The 17,215-nt window shown below is 51.3% G+C and overlaps 1 protein-coding gene across 2 annotated transcripts in view; it reads left to right on the top strand.

Annotated features, from left to right (window-relative positions):
- PIPOX (pipecolic acid and sarcosine oxidase) overlaps positions 1-17,215 on the top strand; it is a 41,970-nt gene that overhangs the window by 535 nt on the left and 24,220 nt on the right. The window lies entirely within an intron of this gene.

Genomic DNA, 17,215 nt, shown 5'->3' with positions numbered 1-17,215 from the left:
GGTAGGCACATGCAGGTGTTTTGGGGTAAGCTGGGATGGCTGCTGGTTACTCTGAAGCCATGTTAGTGGTCCGCAAGAGCGAGACCCACTGAAAAGGGAGACACTGCTCATCAGGAGGCTGAGGGGTGTAAATGCTCAGGCTTGGAAGTCAGGTCCGTGTTCAAAGTGATCCCAGACTTACGCTTGTCTTGGGCAAATTTCTGAGCCTCTCTGGGCCTCCGCTTCCTTACTTATTAAAGGAAAACCATGCCACTTGCCTTTCGGGAAATTATTCCATAAGATATCCTGTAAGAAGTCTTGGCATAGAGCAGGCACTCAATAAATGGTTGTTTTATTCATTTTTCTATCCCCTTAGCCTAGGGTTTTTGCACATTATATGTGCTTCGTTAATGCTTGGGACTATAAGCACAGAGTGAAGAGTAGAGGACAGTGCTTAGAGCGGGGAAAGTCAGTGGGCCTGGGTTCAAATCCTGGTCCTTACAGCCTGGCACATGCTAAGTGTGCAGTGGATGGTGGCAACGGGGCTCAGTCTTGAGTGGGGCTGTTTCTGCACCTGCCACACGGCTTCTGTCCACTGTCAGCTTTAAGGAAGTGAGAGTTAATCCGTGGCGTGTCCAGAACTGGAGGGTGGGTGAGCCTTAAGACAGGGGCAGAAGGATGGCAGCCTCCCCGGGAGAGGTCACCACTGTCTGGATTCCTTCAACGTGGATACTCAGCTCATGCCAGCCATAGGCGCTGGGGCCCCAGCTGGACTGGTGGTCTTTGAAGTCAGGGCCAGGCAGAGTCTCACTCATCTGTGAAGCCCAGGCCAAGGCTTGGCACATGGCAGAGGTCCTGGTAGCAGCAGTTAAGGTCAATGGAGTTAGGTGATGTCTTAATAACCACATACTGGCTAACATGTTCTACGTACTCCCCACGCCAGGCTCTGTGCTAAGCTCTTTGCATGTTGTTGAGCCCCACAGCAACCTATGAGATAGGCGTTATTATCCATATTTGTTTAAAACGAGGAGGGGCGCCTGGGTGGCTCCGTCGGTTAAGCGTCCGACTTCAGCCAGGTCACGATCTCGCGGTCCGTGAGTTCGAGCCCCGCGTCGGGCTCTGGGCTGATGGCTCAGAGCCTGGAGCCTGCTTCCGATTCTGTGTCTCCCTCTCTCTCTGCTCCTCCCCCGTTCATGCTCTGTCTCTCTCTGTCTCAAAAATAAATAAATGTTAAAAAAAATAAAATAAAACGAGGAAAGAGGGGTGCTTGGGTGGCTCCGTCGGTTAAGCGTCCGATTCTTGGTTTTGGCCCAGGTCATGATCTCACAGTGCGGGAGTTCGAGCCCCACATCAAGCTCTGTGCTGACGGCATGGAGCCTGCTTGGGATTCTCTCTCTCCCTTTCTCTCTGCCCCTCCCGTCCCCCTCAAAAATAAACAAACATTAAAAAAAATGAGGAGAGACAGAGAGGCTAAGTAACACAGCCCAAGCCCACACAGCTAGTAAGCAATGATGGGACTGGGATTTGAACTCAGGCTACCTGACTCTTAACTCCCGTGGTAACCCAAGCCTCATGGGTCCTGTCCATCCATTTTGCCACATCTGCCACCACGAATTTCCTCCCCCACTGTCTTCTCCCAGCTGAGCCTCGATCCAGTGCAGCCCAGAGAATGCAAATTCTCCCCCCACCAGCCTCAGCCACCTGCCTCCCCCTCTACTGAAATAAAGCTGTGGCTGCCACGGCCGCCGCCACAGCCGAAGCCACCACCGGATCCCTTGCTCGTTTCAAGTCCTCCTAAAGCTTGTTGAGTTCTTAACTTATTAAAGATAAGCACATGGAAATAGGGAGCAAATCTCTTTATTTATGACATAATCTCCAGCCCAGAAAAGCGGCAGGAACAGTGTTGCCTATATTAGGGAACCAATAGGAAAAAAAATCAATTAGATCCGCCAGAGCGCTTCGCTATTAACTTTCTTCTGATGTTTCTCTTAAGGCTGGCCATGGGGGTCCCTGCCAGCCGCAAGCTGGAGGAGAGAGGAGAGCTTTGCAGGAACAGAGGAAGGGATGTCTCCGGGAAGACAGCAGACCGGGCTCCCAGACGGGCCTGGAAGTCTCTCCATCCTGGGTCTCCTTCACTGCTCTCCAAACCTCCGCCAGGAAGTCCTTATGTTGATTAAACCTCCATGCTCCTTGATGCATGTCAGCTAATGGCAGCTTGTTATTCTTTGCTTCGTGCAGACCTGAACCCCAAGTCTGATCACATTTCCTCTAGATCCTTAGAGTGGAGGGTCCTCTTGTTTCTGGAAGAATGCTTTTCTGGAGGGGCTCTCGTTGACCGATCTTTAATAGAGTTGTCTTCTGCTGGGTAACACTGCTTGGGACCTGCCGCCACCCCCACGAGGCCTTCATGTTCATCCACCTGCCTCCGGGAGCAACTTCTAAGCTGTCTCCGAGACACAGGGCTCTCCCTTGTTCCTGAGAGCCTATGGCAAGGGGGACGTCCTGATTCCCATAGTAACCCAGGTTTCGTCTCCTTAAAGGCAGGGGATAATGGCTTGTGCACTAGTTTTTCCTCAAGGCCAAGCAGGTAGCAGGCGCTCAATAAATATTCATTGAATCAATAATTATGATAATAGCAACTCCATCGATTGAATGCTTACTCCGTGCCAAGGCTGAGCAAGGCAGGTGTTTTTTTTTTTTTTTTTTTTACCTAAAGTAGGACCTTTCTGCTTCTCCCTGAACCAGAAGAGGCTTCCGGTGTTTTGTTTTGTCTTATTTTTTCAGCCAGAGGCAGAGGGAACAGAAGCTCTGAGAAGCAAATATTATAATCCCCATTTTATGGAGGAAACAGACGCAGAAAGAAACAACTTGTCCTGGCTCATAAGTGAACGATAGGTTCTCTCCATCCACGTTTAGCCATTGGGAAGTCCTTCTTGACTTGTTTCAAGTCTTGTTTCAGTAGCCCCAGTTCCTTCTCGGTCCCATGGAAGCAGAGAACGGCCCCACCTCCCATGCGGATTTGACTCAGTTTAGGACTGTCCACTAGCTCTTTGCATGGAGGAATGAATATTAAACACCAAACCTCACAGAGGCCAGCCCTGCGGGGCAGGCAATGAACCAACCCTCCTCATGCCTGTTCATTATTATAATTAATATTGAGCCGCGCTTGGTGGTGACCTCGCCCTCACCAGGTATTTGGGCTATTTTAGAAGCTTATTCAGATCAATGACAGACAGCTCCAAATAGATAAACTCACTGCCATCCAGACGAATCAATTGTAACACTGCCGTCACAACAAGCCCAAGAAATCAATCTGATTTCAGGCGACATGGTAACTCAGCACTGGGCAAGCTGGTTTTAATTTCCGTGTGGCTGAGACCCAGCTTCCTCTGCGCACTGGAACACCCCACCCTCCCAGCTGGTGTTCCAGGTACACAGGTGCCCGGGCGGGCCCTCAGAGGACCCAGGCCAGGGAGGCAGTCACAGGGAGGACAGGATGCTTAGGAGGCCGTGTGACCTTGAGGAAGGCTCTTGAACCCCCAGACCCAAGAGGAGCTGACTCAGACCCGCTGCTGGGATCCTTGTTTTGCTGGCTTCAGCTCCGATTTTTCCGCTGCCCTCTGCAAAAACCAAACCTGGAGGCCTTTCTGGGCTGCCTCCCAAATCGGGGAGCTGTAGAGGTGGTCTGCCCACCTCAGACAGCAGGACAACGGCCCTTCTTGATCCTGGAGATGGAATCTGTTCTAGCAGCGCAGCAAAAAAGCTCCCCAGAACAGATACAGCCATTTACCGGGTGCTTACTTTATGCCCAGGCACTATGCTAAGTATTTTACACGCCATCTTAACCCTCACAACGGCCCCAAGAGATGGGGAGCCATTCTCCGCATTTTGTAGAAGAGGAAACCAAAGCTCAGAGAGTTAAGCAACTTGTCCGGAGTCACACAGCTTATAAGTGATGGAGTCTGGATTTGAACCCAGATCTGTTAGACTCCCTTCCTCACGCCTTAGTCACCAACACGGTCTGAAAGCTGACGCCAGAGATGCCCTCATTCTCCCCCTCCCTGGATCCTGTCAGGTGAAATGAAGCCATTGCCTCCTCCTCCAGGCTGCCGGGGAAGGGAGACTGTCTCAGGAATTCTCACAATCAGCAACCGTTCCCTGAACTTCCACCCCGATGTTCTAGGTCCCTGAGTTGAGGCTGTTGAGGAGACGGGAGGGTCAGGAGGCCAAGCTGGCCACCTTCCCACACCACACCTCTCCCCTTCCCTCCCTCAGTCCTGTTAATGTATCTAGGTGGTGAGGAGCTGGGCCTGGGACGGGCAGCAGTGTGTTCTAAATGGCCGAGGTCAGGGCTTTTCAAATATATTTTAGCTAAGAACCTCTCTAGTGGGGAGACACCTTACAAGGAAGGCGAGGATACCAGCAGATGAAAATGGAGCTGGTCAGACGGAGAAGGGGGCCTGGGAGCTCTCCGTCTCGTCCTTCTCCCACCCCCAGCCCCACAGCAGCAGCCCTTTCCCCCTCACCGCCCCCCCTGCCCCGCCCCAGGTGGTTCCATCAAGCCCTGGGCCTGGCTCCCTGCGCATCAGGTTCAGCACCTTCTGTCCTCCCCGAGGGGGGCAGGGACGTCTGGATTCTGCAGCTAGCAATGGAGGGTGACACACAACACCACACAGCTAGCAAGTGACAAAAGCAGACTCAAATCCAGGCCTATGTGGCTGCAGAGGGTGGTGATCGCCGGCCGTCTCTCTTTGCCAGACAGCGGCTGCCCCACTGTCACCCCCTGTCCCCGGTCCTGCATAAAATCATCAGCCCTTCCACCCACCAGATACAGAACCTGGAAAGGCACTCAAACTGTAGCAGGAGAGAAGGGGATTAGACACTGGCAAGGACTTCCCGGCTCATTAGCTTGGGTTAGCAGTGCCCCCTCTCCGGAGGGGCTTCAGGCAGGGTCTCAGTTCAGCCGTCCCCCTGTGGCTCCCACTTCTGAAAGCTACTGAGAGACAAGATGACCTCTGCTGTGTGTGGCTTTGTCTTTTTTTTTTTTTTTTTTTCTGCACAGCTAATAGCTGCACATGGTTCCGAAAATAAGGGGACGGAAGCCTAGTCAGTGAAAAGCCCCTCCCCAACCCGCCCCCCACCCCACCCCCCAGTCTCCCAGTTGCCCTCCCCGGAGGCAAGCACACATTATGTGTTTCCTGTCTAGACATATACAAGCAAATAGGGACCCATATTCTCTTTCTTTAGTCCTATTTTTAATACACAAGATGTAGCACACTCTGCTCACTGTTTTGTGCCTTGCTTTTGTCACCTGACAATATATCTTGGAGATTACTCCGAATCAGTACATAAAGAGCTGCCTTACTCTTAGGTGTCTTTTTACGGTCACGGGCTTCTGGGGAGCTCAGAAGTAATCACATCTGGTTTGATTAGCTTCACATTTCCATTTACGACATCCCCGCCCAGAGAGGGCAGGGAAGCTCTCCAAGGTCACGCAGCAAGGACTGGGGCCGCGCGCCGGCTTCTCCCCCTCCCCTGTCCCCGGCTCCTGCCCCCAGCCACCTCGAGGCTGAGCGCGGCCCAGGGGCCCAGGCGAGGGAAGGCGAGGGAGCCGGGCGGCTCTAATTGAAATGCTGGCCGCGCGGCGCGGGCTCGTTCGCAACAGGCACCTGGCGGTGCGCGGCGCGGCGCGGAGCGGCCGGGCCCGGGGCGCGGGGTGCGGAGAGGACGGGCGGCGGCGCGGCGCCACGTGGGGGCGGGCGGGGCCGCCGATTCCCCGGGAAACCCGCGCCGCGTGCTTCCCGGTAATGAGCTCCCGGGGCGGAGGTGAGCTTCCCCCGCTGCTCACACGGCAGCCGCGTGGCACCAAAGGAGATGGGTACTTTTTTTCCCTCCGTGCCTGACAGCTCATTAGAAGAATTAATTTACTCCGGCGTTTGCAGTTTAAAGGACATTATTTACTGGTTAATTGTTGTTATTACAAAATGTTAAATATCATTATTTATTTCCCAGGCCCTGACAGCTTCTCTGACAGGAATTTATTAGGTGAGACGGTATCACCGGTGGGCCCCGCCCGTGAGGGGCAAGGTGAGGTGGCAGGTTCGCATCCCCCCGCCCCCTGCCCGCCCGCCGCCGCCCGGCCTAGGTCTGCGCCCAGAAGAGGCGCTTTGAAGGTCAGGAAGTGAGGGGCTGACTCTGGCCCACCCCAGGACAAGTGGCCATTGGCTCCTCCTCTCCCATCTCTGCCCGCTGTGGTGGCGGTGGGGCATTGGGGGGGGGGGCAGTTGGTGGCCGACAGGGGACACATTTGCATAAGGTAGCAATTTGGGGGTCAGGATGGCAGTTGCCAGAGGCCTGGTGGCCAGAATGAGGCCTGGACTTTGGGTCTTGCCCTTCAAGGTTACTCCAGAAACATAAGTATTCAGGCCACTTTCTTGAAATGCAGAGAATTTAAGAGCTGGAAGTTGGAAAGGAGGTGAGGGCATTTGGATCCCATACTGGTGGCCTCCAGGCTGCAAATAGGGCCTATGGATTTGTGGTTGACCAGTTCAGGAGACTTCATATAAAAATCTTGATTTCTGGGGGCCCCTGGGTGGCTCAGTCGGTTGGACGTCTGACTTCGGCTCAGGTCACCATCTCACGGTTCCTGGGTTCCAGCCCTGCAACGGGCCCTGCGCTGACAGCTCAGGGCCTGGAGCCTGCTTCGGATTCTGTGTCTCCCTCTCTCTCTGCTCCTCCCCTGCTCACACTCTGTCTCTCTCTCAAAAATAAATAAAGATGATGGGGCGCCTGGGTGGCGCAGTCGGTTAAGCGTCCGACTTCAGCCAGGTCACGATCTTGCGGTCCGTGAGTTCGAGCCCCGCGTCGGGCTCTGGGCTGATGGCTCAGAGTCTGGAGCCTGTTTCCGATTCTGTGTCTCCCTCTCTCTCTGCCCCTCCCCCGTTCATGCTCTGTCTCTCTCTGTCCCAAAAATAAATAAACGTTGAAAAAAAAAATTAATAAAAATAAATAAATAAATAAAGATGAAAAAAATTAAAAAAAAAACAAACCTGGATTTCTGGCTGCCTTGAAAAATAAAATCTCACCACACTTGACCCACAGTCTTGTATCAATTGACAATGACCAGCTGGTAAGGGACGTGCCTGCTACCCACTCTCTTCCACTCTTTGATTCCCTCTCGACGGGTATTTGAGTTTCCCACTCCTGATCTGATCTAGTGATCACGTATAGATGAAGGAGCTGAGTCCAGGGCGGTTAAGGCTCTGATGGCCAGGACCACAGCCCAGCCCACTCTTCACCACACCATGCACCCCCCACATCTCTCTGCTCCTACCTCCTCTGGGTCAGGTTTGGAGTGAGTTTGGGCAGGGAGCTCGGGTCTTGGGGCAGCCTCTGTGCCAGGAGTGAGAGACAGCCTGGTGAGACTTTGCAAGGATCATGGGTCCAAAAATTGCATCGATTTGTTTATTCAGGAAGTAGTTTCTGAGGACCTACTATGTGACATATGGAAATGACTTGGATACAAATCTTGCCCTCAAGGAACTCGGTCCGGTGCGATTGTGTGCGAAACAGGCACCCGAGATTACAGTACTGGGAGATGTATGAGTGTCAGAAGCATAGGGCAGCTCAGAGGAAGAAGGGGGACCAGTAGGTCTGGAGGGGATCCGGGGAGGAGGCTTTCCAGGGGAGGGAATTAATACCCCATGGAGCATGTTCTAGGCTGGGCGGGCTGCCTATGTCCTCATACACAGATACTCATCATCTCCCGCACCTCTCATAACATGGTCAATTAAAAATGTCTGTCATCCGTCGATAAACAGTGGTTATGCCAGGCCTCAGAGAGCCCCCTTCCTGCCATCTACATCCTCCCGCCCTGTGGCTGTCTGGAAGCTGCTCCAGCTTTGGGGACCCAGTCACTTGCCTACAGTCCATCAACCATCACCCACGTCCCATTGCCAGTCTCTGGGGCAAGGCTGATTACCCTCCTTTTATAAATTAGGAGCCTGAGGCAGGAGATAGGAGACAGGAGCTGGGGGCAGATGGAGCTGATGGGCCCAGGGAAGGAGGGAGAGGGGACTCTTGTCTGAGACCAACATCCAGTCCTGGCAAATATGGATCTTTCGGGCTGACTTCAGACAATGGCCCGTTAGGTCTTCAGCCCCCTCTTTTCCTGCCCAGGAACCTGATGGCAGCGGGTAGCCTCAAGAAAAATTTGGAGAACTAAAGGGAGATGAAAAATACTTTGAAAAAGTATGAGAACGGGCTCAACCGAGCCATTACTGTTGCTATGCTGTAAATTATTACAAAGTTATTTCTGGCTGGCAGCCTGGTTTATTTTAGACCCTACCTCATTTCTTCCAGGTTATAGGCCCTAATTCCTTGCCTGGTGAGACAGAAAGAGACTAGCACCTATTGGAGTGAATCCTGAGCAGATTCAGAAGCTATAACGACAGCTTGAAGGATTTTACGGATTCCCAGAATATCAGGGCATGCTGCCCTTTGGAGGTCTTCTCCACCAGCCCCTTCATTTTATTTTATTGCCATATTAAATTTTTAAAAATTTTATCTGCATTTTGAACGGGTAATCCGTGCCCAAGGTGCAAAATTCAAAAGATGTAAAAGAGTGCCTGATGAATAGTCTCTCTCACTCCTCAGAGGCGGCCAATGTTTTCAATTCCTTGTGTTTTACTATATATATATTTTTTGAGCAGATTTTTTGAGGGGGAGCAGAGGGAGAGAGAGAATCCCAAGCAGGCTCTATGCTGTCAGCACAGAGCCTGGCATGAGGCTCAATCTCACAACTGTGAGATCATGACCTGAGCCGAAATCAGGAGTCAGACACACAACCAACTGAGCCACCCAGGCTCCCCTTACTGCATTTTAAAATAGCGTTGTTTTGGGGCGCCTGGGTGGCTCAGGAGGTTAAGCGTCCGACTTCGGCTCAGGTCATGATCTCGCGGTCCGTGAGTTCGAGCCTCGCGTCGGGCTCTGTGCTGAGAGCTCAGAGCCTGAAGCCTGTTTCGGATTCTGTGTCTCCCTCTCTCTGACCCTCCCTCATTCATGCTCTGTCTCTCTCTGTCTCAAAAATAAATAAACGTTAAAATAGCATTGTTTCTTTTCTGTTCATGTAGAAAATACCCTAACTCCTGCAGAAGGAAGTAAAAATCACATAGAGTCCCACTGTTTCGGGTTGAATACTGTTGACATTTTGATGTATAATCAGCAAGACTTTTCTCTTTGCATACACACATCTCGTTACAAATTTGCATAACCTGAGTTATTTATTTGTTTACATTAAATACAATTCTTCAAAATAACAGCCTGAGAGGGAGGATACATGCTAAACTGCTAATAATGAGTACTTTGAGGAGAGGAATGGGATTGGGTTAGGATTCGGTGGGGGGCGGGTGCTCTACCTCTATTATCTGAAAATTGTTTTGGAATGAAAATATATTTGCATATGACTCCGCCCACCCCATATTGCAGAATCTGATTTTCAATGACTGCATCAGAAGGCTACTATGTGACCAATCCTTTATGACTGTGGTTTTAGGATGGGTTTGCCATTATCAACAAAGCTGGGATGGACATTTTTGTAGTTTCTTAATTTTTATTTAAAAAAATTTTTTTAACGTTTATTTTTGAGGGACAGAGATGAGCACGAGCAGGGGAGGGGCAGAGAGAGAGGGAGACACAGAATCCAAAGCAGGCTCCAGGCTCTGAGCCGGCAGCATAGAGGTCAGCGCAGGGCTCGAACCCACAAACTGTGAGATGGTGACTTGAGCCGAAGTCGGACGCTTAACCAACTGAGCCACACAGGTGCCCCATTTTTACACAGTTTTACACACTTGTCCAGTGTTTCCTTGGAGCAGTGTCTTTTTTTTAAATTTTTTTAAATGTTTATTTATTTTTGAGAGAGAGAGAGAGACAGAGAGTGAGTGGGGAAGGAGCAGAGAGAGAGGGAGACACAGAATCCAAAGCAGGGTCCAGGCTCTGAGCTGTCAGCACAGAGCCCTACGCGGGGCTCGAACTCACAAACGGAGAGATCATGACCTGAGCTGAAGTCGGACACTTAACCGACTGAGCCACCCAGGCGCCCCATCTTTTTTTTTTTTTTTAACTTTTTTTATAAACTTTTTTTCAATGTTTATTTTTGAGAGAGGGAGAGAGAGACAGCACAAGTGGGGTACGGGCAGATGGAGAGGGAGACACAGAATCTGAAGTAGGCTCCAGGCTCTGAGCTGTCAGCATGGAGCCCAGTGCGGGGCTGGAACAGTGAGATCATGACCTGAGCTGAAGTCGGAGGCTTAACTGACTGAGCCACACAGGTGCCCCTCCTTGGAGCATTTTCTAAGAGATGGAATTGCTGGGTCGAAGAGAATGTACACTCTAAGGCTTTTTGATACATCATGTCAAAATCTTTCCTTCTGGATTGTTCTAACATCCCATTCCACCAGCAGTGCCCACTCTCTATCCCCACTTCCCACTGATATGCTCAGCACAGCACAAATGAAAGGCTTGTGAGATAGTGGGGCAAGATCATGGGACACCGGGGTGGTTTCTTCTCTGGGTGAGGCTTAGGAAGGGGCAGTGTGTGATTTGGGAAGCTTGCCCTGGTGCCTCAGAACCGTGGGAGGTGGGCAGGAGCCCGCAGGGGACCTCAGTGGCCAGAGGGGAAAGGAGGAGGGGCAAGGAAAGAAGGTAGAACCCTCAGGGGCGTCCACCTGTCCAAATCACAAGCCTAAGAGATGTGTCTGAATCCAGATCCTTCCTCCAGGCATCCAACTATAGGGGGAGTGCAGTGTGTCTTAGAGCTCATGGCATGGCTGCGATGCCTTCTCTTAGAGCTCTTCCAGCCCGTGACAGTTACATCCCTCAAGTTCAAGTGGCACATGGAGGACCTTCCAGGGTCACACATCTCCAGCTCCTGCCTCTGAGTGTCACAGTTACTCTTTGATTCCACGTGTTTGTTGTGCCCAATTCTGTGGGTCTTACCTGCAGATTTTGCATCCTTGGACTCTGGTTAAGTTGACCCATACCATTCAGAAAGCTTCGAGAGGAACAAGACGGACTGGAGACCCACTGACTGATTTAATGCTGAAAAGATGGCGTTCTGAAGGTGCCCCCTCCTCTCTGGAGCCCAGCATCTCCCCAGTGGCCGAGGTTTCCTCTTGATGGGGCGACAAGAGAAAGCCCAAGACTGCATCTCATTGGTGAGATGAATAATACATTTGAAGCAACTCACAAACTGTGTTTGATCCGCCTAAAGCTTCAACGGTTAACGTATTTCTCTTTATCCCCAGCAAGGGAGGCTGGGAACTGTCAACATTTTTCTTTCTGCCTAATTTGTGCCTTCTCCATCAAGAGAAAAGCAGGGGCCGGGGGAGGGAAGGAGGCAGGGAAGGAGGGCGACACATTCCCTGAACAATTCACTGAGTCACAGTACTGGGGGGGTGCTCCCGAGGCCTGGGAACCCCTGGGATCACCCGATCAGAGCAGGGGAGGGAGGCTCTGGGGTGAGGGGCTGTGCTGTGGGTGCTGAAGCTCTTTGAGGCCTGTCTGCAGGACTGTGCGCCCCTAAGAAGTTGATCCGGGGGAGGACCCATCTCCAGCGTTTCCCCCTCCAGTGGGAGACCAGAGAGGGAAAGCTGAGGCTTGTCAGCTGCCAAGCACTGGGTAGTAGGGAGTAACGACGTTAAGCACTGACACTGACTGAGCTCAGAGGCCAGGCACTGTGTCCATGTGTAACTGACATGCTTTCAGTTTTCTTCACGTTGCTCTGAGGGGTGACCTTAAGTTCTAAGGATCTCATCCAAGGTCCCACTGCTAGTCCGTTTGGGGCTGTCTGGCCCAAAAGTTCACGTTCTCAACCACAGTGCTCTTCTCCCTCTTGCGTAGTCTCCGATACTTTGCCAAACTTGTCTCCTGTTCTGGAGGGGAAGTAGAAAGAAGTGGTTAACCTCGCACCATGCCTCAGTTTCCCCATGTATAAAATGGGGATGTTAACAATAGTACCAACTTCACAGGACTGTGGTGAGGAGCGTAGGAAACGCCATGTGCATTTGCTTTTTTTTTTTTATTATTTTTTTTAACGTTTATTTATTTTTGAGACAGAGAGAGACAGAGCATGAACGGGGGAGGGTCAGAGAGAGAGGGAGACACAGAATCGGAAACAGGCTCCAGGCTCTGAGCGGTCAGCACAGAGCCCGACGCGGGGCTCGAACTCACAAACCGTGAGATCATGACCTGAGCCGAAGTCGGACGCCCAACCGACTGAGCCACCCAGGTGCCCCTGTGCATTTGCTTTTATTCCCAGCTTATTTCACTCCACAGTCAAGTTGCAATCCATTCCCCCGCCCCCCCACCGCCCCTCCACTGACCTTGAGCCAATTCCATCCTCCCTCTTGGGACTGCCTATCACTACTCTGTCCCGCCGGCTTGGGGCCCCACTGCCAGAGTCCCCACACCCCCTTCTGAGAGGTCCTCTCCTTCCCAGGACTTGCGACTTGCCGATTTTCACGGCTCTCTTTTCTGCAGTGGCCGCTGGAGGAAACGCCCATCCCCTAGGTAGCCGACAGCACACTTTTGCTGGAGGCAGAGCACAGAGAGAGAAGTCTTCCCTGGTAGGAAGCAGAGCACATCGTCCCCACTGGGGAAGGAACAAGGGATGGAAGAGCGAGAGAGATTTTCCTAATAACTGACAATGTGTCTCCACCCTGAGCCATTCATTCCCGTACTTTCTCAGGCTCCTCCTCCCCCTGGGGAAGCTATTCATCGTGTCCACTCTCCAGCCCTCCAACTGCAGCGTGGACTGGGATTTCTGCAGAGGAGCAAAGAAACGCAGGAGAATTCCCGAGTGTGGGACAGGGGGAAGGAGTCGGCCAAAGCAAGGACCAGAGCCCGATTTTGGAGAGGACCTCCTCAAAGCCTCGATGTGTGAGAGGGGGCGTCCTGGGGAAGCGAGACCTCTCCCCACAGGGCAAGGCAGGCCCAGTGGTCCCTAGCAGCCTGGCCCTTGCGCCTGCCCCGTGCCCCAGAGCCCTTCTGTTCAGGCCTGGCATCCCACGGTGGTGGCATTCTGCTCAGCGGCTCGGAGCACAGACGGGAAGGCGGGCATTGCAGAGAATCGATTTGCGGGAGCAGCGGGGGCTTTCTCTTCCTCCTTACTTCTCTGCTCTTTGATCTCCTGTCCTTCCTCCGCAGTCCCGTTTTTCTCCTCCTTCTTCCCTTGATCTCTCCCTCTTTCTCTCCCTTCAGCCGAATCACAGCAGCTCCCAGAAGGGGGGTGGGGAGCTGCAGTCCTTTGTCCTCTCGCTCCTTCTGACTCGCTGCCCAAGGTGCCAGCCTCCTGCCCAAGTCCTGAGAGGTGGAAGGAAACCCACGCACATGCACATGCACGCGCACCCACAAAGCAAGAGAGGAAGCAGAGGGGGAGCAACCACAGACGAGAGGGAGACGCGAAGAGAGAAAGACGGGGACAAGATTCGGGGCGTCGGAAAGCCAGTGAGAGAGATGGGGAGAGTCAGAGACGACGAAAAAAGAGAATTCAGCAAATTAAAATTTTTACAACCATCCGGCAAGTCTGCAAAAATGATCTTCCCTGCGGTCTTTCATTTATCTCATTATCTGACTCCTAATGTGCTTTTTCCCCCCTTTCTTTTCTCGCCACACTTGGTGCAAAATCTTATTAGCTTTTTTTTTTTTTTTTTTTTTTTTTCTGGCAGGGGCTTCATATAGTCTTTTTCATTACATTTCCTAATAAAAGCAATCACTAGGAAGGCACGGCTGGGGGATTAAAAAGCCACCTCAGCAGCCGCCTGGCCAGCAGAACCATGACTTGTTTGTGCTGCCAGGGGATCTGGCCAGGCCCCGCGGGCTGGGTCAGGGAGACCCAGCTTGTGCTGTGGAACATTCCAGGGCTGGGAGAATGGTTCTGCCCTGGCAGGTTCACAACTGTATAGGAGGTGTGAGGACAGAAGCCCTGGAGGAAGTGTGGTTCCTCCCTGGAACCGGTTCACAGCAGGAGTGACAGCTACCTGCCTGACCCCCAGTGCTGTTTTGATCCAGAGAAAAGAATATTTTGGGCCTTTCTCTCTGGTCGTTGGCCCAGCACATTCTTTTGAATAGCATCAGTGATGGCAAATCCTCACCTTTTGAGACTAGATTTGATTTTGTTATCCATGCTTTTTTTTTGGTGGTAAAATTCACATAACCTAAAATTTACCATTTTAACCACTTTTTAAAAACTTATTTATTTTGGGGCGCCTGGGTGGCTCCGTCTGTTAAGCATCCGACTTTGGCTCAGGTCATGATCTCATGGTTTGTGAGTTCGAGCCCCGTGTCGAGCTCTGTGCTGACAGCTCGGAGCCTGCAACCTGCTTCCGATTCTGTGTCTGCCTCTCTCTCTGCCCCGCCCCTGTTCGCGCTCTGTCTCTCAATAATAAATAAACATTTAAAAAATTTTTAAAAACTTCTTTATTTTGAGAGAGAGAGAGCACAAGCAGGGGAGGAACAGAGAGAGAGGGAGAGAGTGAGAATCCCAAGCAGGCTCTGCACTGTCAGTGCACAGCTCAGTGTGGGGCTCAAACCCACAAACCGTGAGATCATGATCCGAGCTGAAATCTAGAGTCAGATGCTTAACCGACTGAGCCACCCAGGTGCCCCCCATTTTAACCACTTTTTAAGGGTACAGTTCAGTGGCGTTAAGCGCGTTCACATTGGTGTGTAACCATCAGAACTGGCCGTCTCCACAACTTTTTCATTTCCAAACTGAAATTCTGTACCCATTAAGCACTGATTCCCACTCTCTGTTCTCTTAGCCCCTGGCAACTGTCAACCTATTTTCTGTCTCTATGAACTTGACTACTCTAGGTACCTTGTATAAGTGGAATCATATAGTATTTATCCTTTTTGTGACTGGCGCTTTTTTTTAAGTGTATTTTTAAAAATGTTTATTTATTTTTGAGAGACAGAGCACAAGCAGAGGAGGGGCAGAGAGAGAGGGAGACACAGAATCTGAAGCAGGCTCCAGGCTCCGAGCTGTCAGCGCAGAACCCGACGCGGGGCTCGAACCCACGAGCTGTGAGATCATGACCTGAGCTGAAGTTGGATGCTCAGCCGACTGAGCCACCCAGGCGCCCCTAAGTGTATTTATTTTGAGAGCTACAGAGAGAGTGTGCAGGGTAGGAGCAGAGGGAGAGGGGGACAGAGGATCCGAAGTGGGCTCCACACTGACAGCAGAGAGCCTGATGTGGGGCTCAAACTCCTGAGCTTCGAGATCCTGACCTGAGCCAAAATTGGTCGCTCAACCAACCGAACCACTCAGGCGCCCCAAGAGACTGGCTTATGTCACACAATGTTTTCAAGGTTCACCTGTGTTATAGCATGTGCCAGAATTTCCTTCTTTTTTTTTTTTTTTTTAATTTTTCAACATTTATTTATTTTTGGGACAGAGAGAGACAGAGCATGAACGGGGCAGGGGCAGAGAGAGAGGGAGACACAGAATCGGAAACAGACTCCAGGCTCTGAGCCATCAGCCCAGAGCCCGACGCGGGGCTCGAACTCACGGACAGCGAGATCGTGACCTGGCTGAAGTCGGACGCTTAACCGACTGCGCCACCCAGGCGCCCCTCGTCACGCTTTTTAAAACACAGAAACATTTCTATCCGTATAAGGAAACTGAGAAGAAACAAAACCCCACACAGATACCCATCACATTAATGTCACTATTCTCCCTCTTGTGTGTTTCTCTCTTATGCTAACGGTTATATCTCCACCCCCTCAGTGAATTGTCGTGTCCTCCAGGGGCGGGTTCACACCGCTCTGAGCTAGCAGCATGATGGAGGATATGGTGCTTGGAAGGAGCCAAACGTTCCCAGGAAACAGGTGTGATAAACACGTTAAGGCAGAGGAAGGAATCTCTATCAAGCAATATGACATTTTATTGCCTGGGTTATAAACTGGCCATGAAGTATTTATCAAACTGCCCTCCAGGATGATTTATGCCACATAGCGAGTATCAGTGGGTTAACTACAAGACCTCTCAAGTGGGTGACTTTGAAGAGAACGATAGTCATTTGGGAAGATTTGACTTAGTATGTGTTAACATGAAGATACAAAACAATCTGATTAAAAGTGACTTTTAAAGGTCTTGCTGCTTTGGGGATCACTGAGGCCATCCCTTGGTTAACTGCTGAGTCCCTTAGGTGCTCTGCGAGGACTAGTGGAATTGGTCCCGACCAGCATTTCTCAGAGACCAGAAAGCATCACGGATTTAGGAGACCCGCAAGAGAAGGCGTTATTGCAAAAGTGTGCACACCAGTATCTACGGAACCACAGCCCGCTCCCAGCAGGGATGCTTCAATCTCAGCCACTGGTTCGGTTAATAACAACAAAGCCTTGGATCTCTGTGGTCCTTTGGGAATCTTGTACCTTTTATTTTGTTCCCACTCTCTTGTCTCAGTCTCTGCCACTCTCTTTCCCTGGCCCAGACCCTAGAAGATAGCAAATTCTGCTCAGGGAAGAGTAGAAACCCAGAGGTTACAAAGACCACCTTTCTTCCATCTTGTGTCAGAGCCCCTGAAACAAACTACCATTTCACTACTTTTCCTCTGTCTGCATGAGCAGAAAGTATTTATTTTCCACGTGGCCTTAAAAACTGGATCTTTTCCTTATTCTCTCTCTCTCCCTTCCTCATACACACACGCACACACACACGTGCACACACCCTCTCTGTTCCACTAATATCAGCCTTTTCTAGATCACTTCCCTTTCTCTTCCTGAGAAGCTGCCCCCTCCCTTCCATCAATGCTCCAGGGGGCTTTTATTTTTCTTTTATTCTCAGCTCTCTATCAATCAAGGGGAGGGGGGAACACTTTATCTGAACCCTTAGTGAGCAACAGCAGCAACCAGCAGCTGCCAGGGCAGTGGGAACTTCATTTCCGGCGCTGACGTTTATAAATGTGGCACAGAATACCAGTAGGGACCGAAATAAATCAAACAGCTTCTCCAGAGGTCCCTAGGGGCTGCTTTAGAATTTCTTCCCATTGGGGGTCATGTTCCTTCTCTTTCTTTGCAGGGGAAGGGTAGGGAATGCTGTGATTTGCAGCATGGAATGAGCCACCTCCTTGCCCTTCTTCAGAGAAGCACTGAGCCCGGGACGCAGGATGCTTTGGGATGAGAGCATTGGACCTGTCTCTGGATGGGGAGAAAGGCTTGGGGCCTGAAGTCCTGGGTG

The sequence above is a fragment of the Felis catus genome, chromosome E1 (genome assembly GCF_018350175.1).
Source record: "Felis catus isolate Fca126 chromosome E1, F.catus_Fca126_mat1.0, whole genome shotgun sequence".
Taxonomy (NCBI): Eukaryota; Metazoa; Chordata; class Mammalia; order Carnivora; family Felidae; genus Felis; species Felis catus.
This window is presented reverse-complemented; position numbering and strand designations above follow the sequence as displayed.